Consider the following 15,346-nt stretch of genomic DNA (forward strand, 5'->3'; position numbering starts at 1 on the left):
TCTATCTGTGGGGGTATCTATACATGAGTGCAGGTACCTATGGATGTTAGAAGAGAATATTAGATTTCCTGAAGCTGGAGTTGAAAGTCCATGTGGAAACTTTCCTATGAATAAGGAGAACCAGATACAAGTACTCCCCAAGAATATCAAGAGTTTTTTGAATAATGAGCCATCTCTTTTTGTTCCTAGCCTTGAATTTTTGATTCTTCTGTCCCAACTTCCCAAGTAGCTATAACTACAAGCTGGTGACAGACTTAGCAAATGCTTGAAATGTGACCCACTCAATATATTCTAGCTGGGCTCTCTTGTCTGGCCTCAGTGGGAGAAGCACCACCTAGGCTCACAGAGACTTAAAGTGCAAGGGTGGGGAAATACCCATGGGGGACCCTACCTGCTCAGAGGAGAAGGGATCAGATGCCTGTGAGGGGGCAGTGAGTATGATGTAAAATGACTGAGCAAAAAAGGAAAAATAAAATAAATTTAAAAAACTGTGAAAATTAGGAAGGCTCTAGCAGGTCACGTGGGGGATGCATGTGTCTCCCTGGAAGGGGAAAATAGAATAAATGTACGAGTTGGTTGGGATCAGGTTGAAGGGTTGGGATATGTACATATTCAGTAAAATGACTCTTAATGTTATTTTGCTATAAGCACAAAAGGATGACTTATGCACTTACTATCAGAGAGGCTTCCATTAGCCGCAGATAGGAATAGACGCAGATCCCCAAGCAGACATTATATGGAGAAAAAGCTTAAATAGAAGGTTCCCATCAAACCCTTCCCTTCAGAACTCAGGGTACCCCACAGAAAAGAAGTCACACAAATTGTAAACGCCAGAAGGGATGGAGGACACCAGGAAACCAAGGTCTTTTGAATCAATTAGGCAAGGCACATATTAGTTCACAGAGCCTAAAAGAGCAATGAAAGGTCTTAAATGGGTGTGCAACCAGTTCCTCTGCATGTATGCTATAGATAAAAGGACAGTACTGTTTTTATCAGATTCCTGCCTCCTGCCTACGAGAACAATTGTGTCTCTGACTCTTGAGACATATCTTGGAACTCTGTTCTTCCTGATTTATAACATGGCTATGATATTTTTTCCTTCATCCTATGATACTTTATTTTGTCAGGTTTGTTTTATCTCTTAAAAGAGTGTTCTTTTCTTTTGAAAGACAGAAAGAGAGTGGATCTGGAAGAGGTAGGACATTAAGAGGAAATCAAAGTAGGGGCAGAGGAAAAATTCTAATCAGGATTTATTGAATGAGAAAAGAACATATTTTCAATAAAATGAAAATTAACACTCTCTGTCTCTGTCTCTCTGTCTTGCTCTCTCTCTGTCTCTGTCTGTCTCTGTCTCTGTCTCTGTCTCTGTCTCTCTCTCTGTGTATGTGTGTGTGTGTGTGTGTATGTGTGTGAGAGTTTGTGTGTGTGTGTGTGTGTGTGTGTTTGTTTGTTCTCTCACCTATCATGTTCTTCCAGTGAAATAATTCAGTCAGGCTCTGTGACAAGCATTCACAGTGTGATATAACTTGATTGTCTTATTTTTCTCCATTTGATAAAGAACATTATACACCTAATGAAAGTAGGTTATTTTTCCATGCCAATATGACATAAACAGAAGAGTGACTTGGCATAGAACCTTTATGTAATGAGGTATTTGCTATTTTGATTATTGTCTATTTTTACAAATATCCTTCAATGAAACTAATGTCTTGCTGGTTTTCTTCATATTGGTTTAGGACAAATTCAGGAGAGTGGTTGTGGAGGCACAATGAATCTACTATAGTGGTCATAAAACTGCAAAGCCTTGTCAAAGACAGAAGACCAAAGTACCATATCCTAACAACTTTCTCTCTCTCTCTCTCTCTCTCTCTCTCTCTCTCTCTCTCTCTCTCTCTCTCTCTCTCTCTCTCTGTGTGTGTGTGTGTGGGTGGGTGGGTGTGTGTCTGTGTGTGTTTATAGTCTATATAATGCAGTGTTTTTTAAGGCCTCATACTATTTTCAAGAACACATGAACAAAAGGTCAGGTATTGCTTTGACATCAGCTGAGAGAAAAGTTAGACTGAAGAGATAAAAATGTGTGCCCAAATACAAGAAGTATATAGCATCTAACTTGTCAGAATATAGGTTCATTACTTACTTTCATGTATTGTTATTTCACCTCATGAGAGACAGGAAAAGTTAATCCATAAAAAGGAAGCATAAATTTGCCAAAACTAATTTTTTACATATTACTGTAACACAATATAAAAGGTTTATTTTTTATTCCTGCATTACATTTCTCAGATTTTCACACAGTAACACAAAGTAAATTAGAATGTTTGAATTTCAATTAGATTAATTCAGATGAGGTGATTTTTTAAAAGGACTTCTCAGGCTGGGAGAACATGTGTTATTTTTTTATCCCTTACAAAGGGTATAAAGAATTAGTTTTGACGACTGAGAAAGCCTATGAATTAAGTCTTAAAATTAATACTGAGGGAATGATTGACAATGGATTGAAAATTTCACCTGGAATATTTGCTTTATGTTACAAGGCACTGCTTGGAGCCCATATTATTTTCCAATCTTTGCCTTTTCCATCTCCTTTAGAATTTTAGTGGCTATAATATTTGTACTATAGCTATTCTACTTAAGTGAGAGTTTCAAGAATTAAAACACTGAATCATTGAATCATTGCTTCAATTCAGGCTTTGTCAATTGTGGAGTTTTCAATGAGGAATTATAGTAAATAGAAGTCTTTGTAATTGAGAGAATATAATTAAATAATATGAAGATGTTATAATAATTTCTACAAAAGCATAAATTTCTCAAGCATAATATGACAGAATTGCAACTGCTCAACTCTTGATTCTAGTCTAAAGACCATAAAAATGTGGACACTTTCACTTTTTAACACAGTTATTATTGAGATGTTTCACTGACTTTGGTTATCTAGTGTCTCTCAATACAATAAGATCTCTGCAAACTCAAATAAACCAATTTAAATTTATTGGAAGTTTATTGAGGCCATATATAGAATTTGAATTAATGTCTATTCACTAAATAACAAGTAAGAAATTAACAGATTATAACACTAAAAATACTAGTAGAAGACAAAAGTGATATTTAGAGCACTAATAATCCATATAATTATAGATTTAACTTGGGTTTATAAGTAATTATAGACATGTGGACTGGAAGTTCACTTTAATTCTTTCTAAGTGGTGTTTCTTTTTAATCACATAAAATTTATAGCAATCTTCAGTGGAACAAAAGAGAAATTGCTATATTGAACTTAACCATGGATTAGGAATAGATTAAATATGTCTTGCATACACACACACACACACACATACACACACACACACACACACATACACAAATCAGAGAGAGAGAGAGAGACAGAGACAGAGACAGAGACAGACAGAGACAGAAACAGAGACAGACAGAGAGACAGAGACAGACAGAGACAAACAGATACAGAGACAGACAGAGAGACAGAGAGAAAGAGGAAAGAGACAGAGAGACTAAGAAACAAATTGTAAGAGAAAAAAAAGCACAAAGACATCGACATTTAAATGTTCTTGCTTTGCTTTGAAATATCTAACTCAGAGCTTAGAATTCCTTAAAAAAATATTGAAACTTGATATCAACTCATTTTCTTTGGGATGATATCAATGTAGATTTTCTCCCCATCAATGATAGGTGGATTAACATGAGCTTTAATAATTGGTGCAAATATCCCAGTGATTAAATTAGTTCTCAAATCTGTACTTGTGACAGTCCTTGAAAATTTTTATATGACATGCTCACATAATGGGTGAGTTTTCCTGGAAATAGTGAGCACATGGTTATTCAGTGGAAACAAGGGACCAGCTACACATAAATAGAAAATTTCACCCAAGTATAGCTTAGTGTACAGAATATTTATTGGAGGCATTTATGCGTCGATTGAGGAGTTACATTGAAGAGTATAGGAGAAACTAAGGCATTTATATCATTAAAAAAATCACTCCAGCATGAGCAAAATCCCAAAGACCTATATTCCTGAAACTCCACAAACAATGAGCATTTAGTTAAGATGTTAAAGATTCTCATCTCCTCCCATTCACAAATATTGTGCATATATCATTGGAAGGGGTATTGTGAATCTTACTAGTTTGAAAAGATTTTTGTACTTCAGAGGTTCATTTATTTCACTAGGCTTGTTAATTGCACACACACACACACAAATAATTTAAAGATGTTATGTATGTAATATTTTCACATATATATGATTTCTGGGTTCCACTTCTTCCTATGAACAGAATTTATTTCAGTTTGAATAAGTAGCTTTACAGCACCAATAAATTACATGAACATAAGATTGTTCATTTACAAACTTATATACTGTACAGATAACACAATACTGTGTCGATAGATATTTTGGTAGGTCAATATGTTCATTTATTCATATTCATTCATGATTATCTTATTAATATTCATATACAATGATAAATAACAGTATCAAGGTGAAGATAAAATTTTATAAGCTAATATGTTTTTCCTATTTTCTATAATGTTAATTGTAAAATTTGAGTTTAAATTGTTGAAAATATTATCTGGTCTTTATTGGGAATGTAAGAAAACAGAAACGATGAAAAACAAAACATTTAAAATAAAATTTGTTAAGATGTCCAGATCATTAGAAATGACACTACCTCTATACATACTGACTGCAAATAAATGCAAGGCAATGTATTTCAACATAAATTTTGCGTCAAAGTTTTACATGAATCTGATAATTATTGCCCAGATATTTACACAGAAGTAACATCATCTCCCCACAATACTGTCTAGTTGTTGAGTCGGATGGTTTAAAGGTTAAAAAAAAATGGCGACTTCTCAAATAACAGTTTCAAATTCAGATCCCATTATAGATGGTTGTGAGACACCATGTGGTTGCTGGGAATTGAACTCAGGACTTCGGAAAGAGCAGTCCTTGCTCTTAACCTGAGCTATCTCCACATCAGACTGAGCAGTGGGACCCCCAATAGATAAGTTAGAGAAAAGACTGAAGGAGTTGCAGAGGTTTGCAACTCTATAAAAAGAACAACAATATCATCCAACTAGACACCCCAGTGTTCGCAGGGAATAAACCACCAACTAAAGGGTACACATGGAGGGACCAATGGCTCCAGCTGCACATGGAGAAGAGGATGGCATTGTCTGGCATCAGTAGGATGAAAAGTCCTTGGTCCTCTGAAGGTTCTTTCCCCCACTGTAGGGGAATGCCAGAGTGGTGAGGTGGGAGTGGTGGTAGGGGAGAATCCTCCTAGAAGGAGAGGAAAGCAGATGAGAGAGGGAAGAAGCAGGAAAGGGGATAACATTTGAAATGAATTACATAAAAATATCCATTAAAAAAAGAAAAGAAAAAAATTGTTTTTGTCTAAAGTAACTCCAGGGACAAAAATAGAGATGACCCTGAGGAAAAGGAGGTTCAGTGAGAGGTCCAAATTGTTATCCAGGTTAAGGGAAGGCTCCAAGGCCTGACACTATTACTGATGCTATGATGTGCTTACAGATAGAAGACTAGCATGGCTATCCTCAGAGAGGCTCAACAAACAGCTCAAAGAGTCAGATGCAGATACTTACACCCAACCAATGGACAGAAGCTGGGAACCCTGTGGTTGAATTAGGAAAAGCTGGAAGAAGCTGAGGAGTTGAACACTGTAGAAAGACCAGCAACTAACCTGGACCCCCTAGATCTCTCAGAAACTGTATCACCAATCAGCAGCATAAACCAGCTGAGATGAGGCCTCCAACACATATGTATCAGAGGGCTCCTGGGTCTGGGTTCAGTCAGAAAAGCTGTACCTAACCATCAAGACACTGGAGGCCTCCATGTGTACTCATTGGTTTCCCCAATGTAGGGTAATGCCAGGGCATTGAGGTTGGAGTGGGTGGGTGGGAATGGGAGTGTCCTCTTAAAAGAAGGTGGAGGAGAGAGGGGTTATGGGAGGGGGGAAGGGGTTAATATTTGAAATGTAAATCAGTCACAGAAAAACACACATGGTAAGCACTCATTGATAAGTGGCTATTAGCCCAAATGCTTCAATTACCCTAGATGCACAGAACACCTGAAATTCAAAAAGGATGACCAAAATGTGAACAGTTCACGCCTTCTTTAAAAGGGGACGAGAATACCCTTGGGAGGGAATAGGGAGGCAAAGTTTAGAACAGAGGCAGAAGGAACACCCATTCAGAGCCTGCCCCCACATGTGGCCCATACATATACAGCCATCTAATTAGACAAGATGGATGAAGCAAAGAAGTGCAGGCCGACAGGAGCCAGATGTAGATCTCTCCTGAGAGACACAGCCAGAATACAGCAAATACATAGGTGAATGCCAGCAGCAAACCCCTGAACTGACAACGTGACTCCTGTTGAAGGAATCTTAGAAAGAACTGGAAGAGCTTGAAGGGGCTCGAGACCCCATATGTACAACAATGCCAACCAACCAGAGCTTCCAGGACTAAGACACTACCCAAAGACTATACATGGACTGACCCTGGACTCTGACCTCATAGGTAGCAATGAATAGCCTAGTAAGAGCACCAGTGGAAGGGGAAGCCCTTGGCCCTGCCAAGACTGAACCCCCAGTGAACGTGATTGTTGGGGGGAGGCTAGTAATTGGGAGCGGATGGGGAGAGGAACACCCATACAGAAGGGGGGGGTTAGGGGATGTTGGCCTGGAAACTGTGGAGGGGAATAACAATCAAAATGTAAATAAGAAATACTCAAGTTAATAAAGATGGAAAAAAAAAGAAATGTAAATCCATAAAATATCCAAGTAAAATGGAAGACTGGAGGCCCCAGGAAATTTAGAGATCTGGTTGGGTGGGTGGGGAGGGGACATCTTTGTGCAGACCTGGGGAGGTGGAGGTATGGGATGTGGAATTGTCAGGAGGGTTGGAACAGGAGGGGATAAAATCTGGATTGGAAAAAAATAACATAATATAATATAATATAATATAATATAATATAAAAAAGAGATTGAGGTCTTTCACTGAAGATTTAAGAGCTTTGTAGGGCTATCTTTTCTCAACTTTTCTAGTGTTCAATTATGTTTTGCAATTTGTGGACTTTGTGTCTGTGATATTATATTAGACTCTTACAAGTTTATATTATAGTAAAATGTTGAATACAGTATTTGTCTATAAAATAGCCAATTATACTTTTCACTGTTGGCAATGGCTCTCTGGGCCTTTAGCACTTTCATAAAGTACTCTACAACTGATCAGTCCCATTAGCCTGCTATTCAGATATTTTAGGTGAAGATTCTACTCATATTTATGACATGCTGATACTTATTTTTCATTTATTCAGCACAAAAGTGAGATTTATTAAATCAATATAGCATAATGCTATTTTTACAATGTTACATCCAACACATAAATATGTATAGTAATAGTTAGGCATAATCATGGGTCCATGGTATCAGGATATTTATTTTATTAATAGACTTTTTAAAAATATTTTCTCAAACATTTTCTGGAGAATTTGCTTAAAATGAAACAAAGCATAGATTGCAGTTACAAACACATGAATATGATAAAGAACCTCTTACAATTAAAACTTAAAGAGGTGAATTCCAGTTGAGAAACTTGCAGAAACAAAACCAAATGTTTTACAAACTGGCAGTGAAAGAGTAATTTCATGTATTTGGTTTTATGATATGAGAAACAGAGAATCATATTACTGTGATGTAGTGATGATATGAGTTTAGAACAAAATACTAAAATAAATTATAGTTGCTGGACTTCCTCAGCAATTGGTGGTCAGGAACTAGTGGCAGAAGAATTTTCTTAACAAATTAAGCATATCAACTTAATTTTTCTTGAATAAATTTGTTAGGTTGACATTTTGTTGTCAAGCAATTCTTTATTGAACATTTCTATAAGAACACATCTTCATATAGAAGCTAATATGATATTACAGTACGAGCTGCAATTGGCTCTGGTGAGAAAGTAAAGACCTCAGACTAAGATGACGATGCAACGAGATAATATGCCATTCATGCAGAAAAGGGCAATTGAAGAAAATATTCTATCTTCAATTCTTTTAATCTAAATACAATATTCAGAAGCTAAATGTATTATATTCTAATGATTACGTTTTAAGACAGACAAAATAAATTTAGTACTACTCTACTGGGCATAGTAACTAATGAGAAAATTGTATATGGCTTTCTTTGACTTCGGAGTCCATGAGTGAAAGACTCAATTAGGTAATTACTCAAATTAACTCTGGGGTCATTTTGAGAAGATAATCACCAATATATTTCTGACCAACTGATTAAAAGACACATTAATCTCAACAAGTATTTTTAAATCTGCCTCCCTTGTGCATTAAGTAAAATTTGAATACACTCAATTCAATTAATATTCAATCAGGTCACTTTAGGTGAAGTGATTATACTAATTAAAAATATGATGACAAACATAATGTGGAATTTATTTTAAGAACAGTTGAATATTAAGCTCATGAGAACAAAATCTGCTATAAATTTGAATGTACTTTTCTTCAACTTATTTATGGCATTGGTGATAGACACATTATTTATATTCTCTGTTAGAAATCATGTGGGTGCATTTAGATGAGCTGTAGTTTGATTGCATTTATTTTAAGCACATGGAACACTCCAAAAAACTCTGAGGCTACCAGCATATATATATATATATATATATATATATGTATAATAGATGGATGGATATAGATATAGATAGATATAGAGATAAGTAGATAGAGATAGGTAGATAGAGATATAGATAGAGATAAACAGAGAGACAGACAGACAGACACACTATTTTAATTTTTCTGATACCCCCTCCATGAGTTCTTTACTCCATACTCTTCTTTTGAGTGGGTGCTCCCCAATCCTCCCACCCATTGTCACATCACCCCACTAGCACCCGCCTTCTCTAGGGCATCAACTTTTTACAAGATTAAGAGCATCCTTTCTCACTGAGGCCAGACAAGGCAGTCCCCTGCTACATATGTAGCAAGGGACACGGAACAGCCCATGTATGGTCTTTGGTTAGTGGCTTAGTTTCTGGGAGCTCTGAGTAGTCCACATTAGTTGATAATTGAGTTTTTCCTATGGGATTGCAATTTCCTTCAGCTCCTTCTCTACTTCCCTTAACTCTTCCATGGGAGTCCCTGGCCTCATTCCAGTGTTTGGTTCTAAGTATCTGTCTCAGTTAGCTTCTGGTAGACCCTCTCAGAGGGCAATCACGCCAGGCTCCTGTCTGCAAACACAACATGGCATTAGTAATAGTGTTGGGGTTTGGTGCCTGCACGTGGGATGGATCCCAAGTTGGACCCATCTCTAGATGTCTCTTCCTTCAGTCTCTGTTCTACTGTTGTCCCTGCATTTCCTTTAGACAGGAATAATTCTGATTCAAGAATTTTGTAGATGGGTGGGTGGCCCTATCTACCTACTGGAGGGTGGGAAGTTTCATCTCCCCACTTTTTGGCATTTTGGCTAAGGTCATCCCTAATGGGTCCTGGGAGCCTCTCACATCCTGTTGTCTGAGACTTTCTAGACACAACCACACACACTCACACACACACACCCACACACCCACACACACCCACACACACACACACACACACACCACACACACACACACACACACACACACACACACACACACACACACACACCCCACCCACACACCCCCACACACACACACACACACACACACAAACACAAACACAAACACACAGCAGCATATTTCTATTTATTCTCTTGGGCATTTGGGCTTTTCTCCTGTCTCCCTTTCCCCCATACCTGATTCTGCCATCCCTTCCCCTAGACTCACATGATTAATCAAGTGATACTGAATTTAATTTTTTATAATTTTGTTTCATAGAGGCTGAGATACTTGAATTTAGCATAAGAAACAATATTTCAAATCCTAATGAAGTGATTTAAAATCAATTTTGTGGGCTGAATAATGATCAAACTTATCAGGGTTAATTACAATAACTCAAAAAATATATTATAAAGAATAAATATTTTAGTTATAAAATGTTCTAAAGATTAACTCTAGGACTATATATATCCTGTGTAGGACTCTATCATTGTTCTAAATTCCCAGCCTAGGGACAATGTAGTTTCAAGGTTTGTTTAAATTATAGATCTTGAAAATTATCCATATTTGAACACTAAATAAAATCAATGATGTCCTCATGAGATAGATGCCCAAAGAAAGTATTCCAAATAGTGAAACCAGAATTCAAATGGTCATATAGACTGAATTTGGAGAGATGCACACACTAGTCAAAGAATGATGACAGTGTCTAGATGATGGCAACTTTAGTAAATTCATTGCAGTTGATTTCTTATGTGGTTACTCAGAAAAGGTGGGAGACTAGAATAATTTCATCACATTAACTAGAAAGTCACAGTTTTAATTAATATCCCACTATTTACTAGATAACGTCTCTAAGGTAGTTACATATTGAAGGGAAAGCAAATGGGGTACAGAGCTAAGCAGAGAATTCTTTTTTGTTTGTTTTGTTTCTTTTTGCTTTTTTTTCTGTCTTTGCCATTTTTCTTTCTTTTTTCTTTTATTTTTTAAATTTTATTTAACTTTTTTTCCACATAGAATTCTTAGCAGGCAAACATTTAATGTCTGAGAAGCACGTAAAGAAATGTTCAACATCTTTAGTCTCCACTGAAAGGAAATCATAATGATCCTGAGATTACATCTTACACGTGTCTGAATGGCTAAGATCAAAGGCTCCCATAAGAGCACGTTCTGGTCAGGATGTGGAGCACGGTGAACATTCCTTCATTGCTGGAAGGAGTGCAATCTTGAACAACCACTGTGGAAATCAATTTGATGATTTCTCAGAAAATTGGAAATAGTTCTACCTCCACACCCAAGTATACCACCCCTAGACATATACCCAGATATGCCCCACTATACCACAAGGACACATGCTCCGCCCTGTTGATAGCATAACTAATGTTAAGACTCTATGAACCAGACCACTAGATTATTGAAAACACTTTCCTTAGACTTAATTCCAAATGGAATCACACAATCAATTTTTCTCATGTCTGTTTCCATCTAATAAACCTTTTGCTTTCCATTCCCTCAAAAATAGACAGAGCTTCTGAGGACTAAGCCACTATCCAAAGACTATACATGGACTGACCCTGGGCTCCAACCTCATAGGTAGAAATGAATAGCCTAGTGAGAGCACCGGTGGAAGGGGAAGACCTTGGTCCTGCCAAGACTGAACCCCAAGAAAAGGATTGTTGGTGAGAGGTCAGTAATGGGGGAGGAGGATGGGAGGGAACACCCATAGGGGGGGAGGGTTAGGGGACCTTGGCCCAGGAAAGGGAATGACAAATCAAATGTGTAAATAAGAAATACCCAAGTTAATAAAGATAAAAAAAAAAGAAAAGAAGAAGAAGAAGGAGGAGGGAGGAGGAGGGGAGGAGGAGGAGGAGGGAGGAGGAGGAGGAGGAGGAAGGAGAAGAAGGAGGAGGAAGAAGAGGAGGGGAAGGAGAAGGGGAAGGAGAGGAAGAAAGAGAAGGAGAAGAAGAAGAAGAAGAGGAAGAGGAAGAGGGGAGTGGAAAATAAAATGTACGTGAAATAATTACAAAACAATCTGTGGCTTACGATAAATATATGAGACCTTATGATCATGGAGTCAAATCACAATTATATTTTCCAAGTTTGTCCTTGATGTTTTACAAATATCACAACATGAAAATACAGTAACATTTGAGGTTATTAACTCCATAACAAATGCCTGCAAATGATATATATTACCCTTTATTATTACCTCATGTTCAGTTTCTTGTTCTACAGCTACCTTTATCCAGAGTCAACAAGAATCCAAAAATATTAAATTAAATGGAACTTTCCCAAAATAAACTAACAGAACTTTCCAGTAGTCTGACCCTCTGAACAGTTAAATTAAATGTGGCCGTGTCGCAATCCTCCCTGTTCAGGATGGGAATCACTCTTTGGCCATTGTCTTCAGGTCTTATCTATTAACCAATTTTTCCTTCTTTGACACCTGAGGAAACAGATGCTTATAAAAACTATCACAGTATCTCAGTTCCTTTGCCGAATAAACAGTTGATTTTCTAATTGAAAAGAGAAGTGATCTTGGTGACTCAGACTTGCCACAGAAAATATACGAATTGTTTATTTAAGTGAATAAGTTTTCTTGCTTAAAGGTAGGAGAAAATGAGACCATAGTTCAGCAACTGTGTCTAGTATACAAGACATTCTGAATGAGAGAGAGGGACAATATTTGTATGTGTCCTTTTATTTTCTCAGATGAAGTGAAAAGATGAGAGCTGTGCACAAGCTCTATGAACACATGGTTGGGACTGAGCCCAGAGCATTTATTTCTCTCTTCTAAATACCCGTAGGCCCAGGTCTGGAAACTTACAGCCTCCATACAATCTAATCTTCCAAACTGACTCTCTCAATCGGGCTTCTCTCATGATCTGAGAGAACTGTTTCTCTGACCTCAAACTGACTTTGGCAGTGTGTTCTAAACTTCTGGCCCCCTCTCATTCTCCACCTCCTTTTGCCTTTACCTGTGTCTTGATGGTTCTATTACCTGTCTCAGTAAAACTGTCCCTGTAAAAGTGTCATACACACACTTATCACACCACTCTTTTTCTCTCTCTCACTGTTCATAAAGCAGTCTCTCTTCCTCTGATGTTCTCCTGTGAGTTGCACATTTTCTATGTCTGACTGATACTCTCTAATAATTTTTGAATTGTCACAGCTCCTTGCACTTTAACTTTCAAACATGGCTGCTTCCTACTATAAAATAAGCTTACATTTTTTTTATTTATTTATTTTTTATTTATTTATTTATTTATTTATTTATTTATTTATTTCAAAAGTTATCTCCTTTCCTGGTTTTCCATCCATAAACCCCCTAAACTGTCCCCTATCTCCCTTCTTCTATGAGGGTGTTCCTACCCCACAACCACCCACCCCTTCCCACCTCTCTGCCCTGACATTCCCCTACATTGCAGGGGTCCAACCTTGGCAAGACCAAGGCCTTCTCCTCCCATTGGTGCCCAACAAGGCCACCCTCTGCTACATATGCAGCTGGAGCCATGGGTCTGTCCATGTGTACCCTTTGGGTAGTAAGTTGTTTAGTCCCTGAGAGTTCTCATTGCTTGGTATTGTTGTTTTTATGGGGTTGCAAGCCCCTTCAGCTCATTCAATCCTTTCTCTAACTCCTCCATTGGGGTCCCCCATTCTCAGTTCAATGGTTCACTGCTAGCATTCGCCTCTGTATTTGTCATGCTCTGGCAGAGACTCTCAAGAGACGCTATATCAGGCTCCTGTCAGCATGCATTTCTTGGCATCAGCAATATTGTTTGGATTTGGTGGCTGCATATATATGGGCTGGATCCCCAGATGGGACAGACTCTGAATGCCCATTCCTTCATTCTCTGCTCCAAACTTTGTATCCATATCCCCTCCTATATTTTTGTTCCTGCTTTTAAGAAGGACTGCTTACTTTTATTGTTAGATCCTAAAGTTATCTACTAAGAATGTCTGTATTCCATCCAGATCATACTGTGTAATGCAGGGTGTATCTAGTTTCCTGCCAGGCATGATTTCTTGCCAGAGCAGCAATTGATGAAAAATATCTCTAAAAAAGGTTCACTGAAGCTTTAACATGGTATAATCTTTTTAACTTTGTATTGGTTTTTGTGAATTTCATATCATGCATCCTAATCCCACTCATTTCCTCCTGCCCTCATAAACATCCCCCTCCAGCTTTCTATGCTTACCACCAACAGAGAAAAAAAATCTTTTTTGGAAGCTGTAGTATGTCACAGTGTGTCCAAACCATTTGTTCATACTTCTTGCCTGCAAAGACGTTCATTGCAATAACTTTTTGGTCTAGTACAAAGCCTATGGCTTCTGCTACTGGTTCAATACTGGAACCTCACCATTTCTCTTCACAGATATCATGTTGTTGCTTTGTGTCATGGAGATCTTGCTGTTTTAAATTTATAGGACTGGCTACTTCATGCACTCCAACAATTTATCAATGGAGTAGATGTTGAAGTGGGCCAATTCAAAGCCTTGGATCTGGGACCTAGAGCTATCTAAACTGGCCAGCTCACCAGTTCTTCCACTGTCATGTCCTCAGTGCTGGCTTCCTTACAGCACCCATACCGAGGACCAGCTCTACTCTGCTGCCCAAGCACGGTACAGAGCCAGTTCTCCGAAGTGCAGAGCCAGTTCTCCGAAGTGCTACATCACATGAGAATAGGGCCAGATTTCTCTGATTTATATCGTCAGGGCTGGTTTCCCTGCAATTTCTGCAATATGTGGGGCCCTGCTCTCATGAATACTGCAGCTGGCTGGAGGCTGAGTCAGATTTCCTCCTCCAATTTTTTTCAGGGCCCAGCTGGATCTCCCGTGATGCCCGGGTGAGAGATTGGGCCAGTTCTGCACACCCCTTAGAGGTCAACATATCCCCAGGTGGCAGCATAGGGCAGGGTGGTCTGCCTGGCTTTTTTTGGTAACAGAATCCTGCTTCTGCAGGGCCGTAGATCCCAATGCTGTCCCTGGTGATATCACAGGCCATGATCCTACCATGAATCCAGATGACATAACCAGCAACTCACATCAGACTGATCATCAATAACGTCAAGTCTTCTTTCTGCCTCTCTTCACTGTGCCCACATCCATGTGTTTCTCATTCTCTTTCATTTCTCCACCACCTACCTTCTCTTCTTAGTGTCGCTGAAGATTTCAGAGTGTCAGAGCGGTCTCAAGAGTGATGTCAGGAGTACTATGTCCTGCTAGTCCATTATGAGGTATGGGAAGCAGCCATCTCATACATGGTTTGCTACCCTAAGCCTATGTAGCACCAGACTAGTGGTCATCTCAAGATAACTTCCTATCCAGGCTCTATTTTGCTGTTATGGTAGTTCCAAGTAGTTGTAACAGGATTGCTGTTCTTCCCCAAGGAGATTTTAGGTTCCTAATTTCTCGAATGTTCATAGGTCAGAACATTGAGCATAAACAGGGACTATCTTCTCTCTGTCACCTACTGACACACATGTGACACAGCAGTCACACCTGCATTTTGTCTCGGGGCAGGTACCATAAATGATTTTATTGTTGTTCATTGCTGTGTTTTCCTACGTGGTTCCGTTCATATACCCGAATAACTCCCCAGTCTGCCATGGTACAAAGCTCCATCTCATACACCAGACATGATGTTATATCCTTCTATCTTCACTCAAATCTACTCCATGTTTATTCTAGCAGTTCATATGTATAGCCACACCTGATGTTAATACAA

The 15,346-nt window shown here is 38.4% G+C and overlaps 1 non-coding gene across 1 annotated transcript; it reads right to left on the minus strand.

Moving 5' to 3' along the window:
* Positions 1-15,010: 15,010 nt before the first annotated feature.
* On the minus strand, positions 15,011-15,142 carry LOC116911827. The gene has a single exon (XR_004389363.1). It is a non-coding gene; the product is annotated as a small nucleolar RNA SNORA17 (small nucleolar RNA).
* Between the last annotated feature and the right edge of the window lie 204 nt (positions 15,143-15,346).

This window comes from Rattus rattus, chromosome 10 (genome assembly GCF_011064425.1).
Source record: "Rattus rattus isolate New Zealand chromosome 10, Rrattus_CSIRO_v1, whole genome shotgun sequence".
Classification (NCBI taxonomy): Eukaryota; Metazoa; Chordata; class Mammalia; order Rodentia; family Muridae; genus Rattus; species Rattus rattus.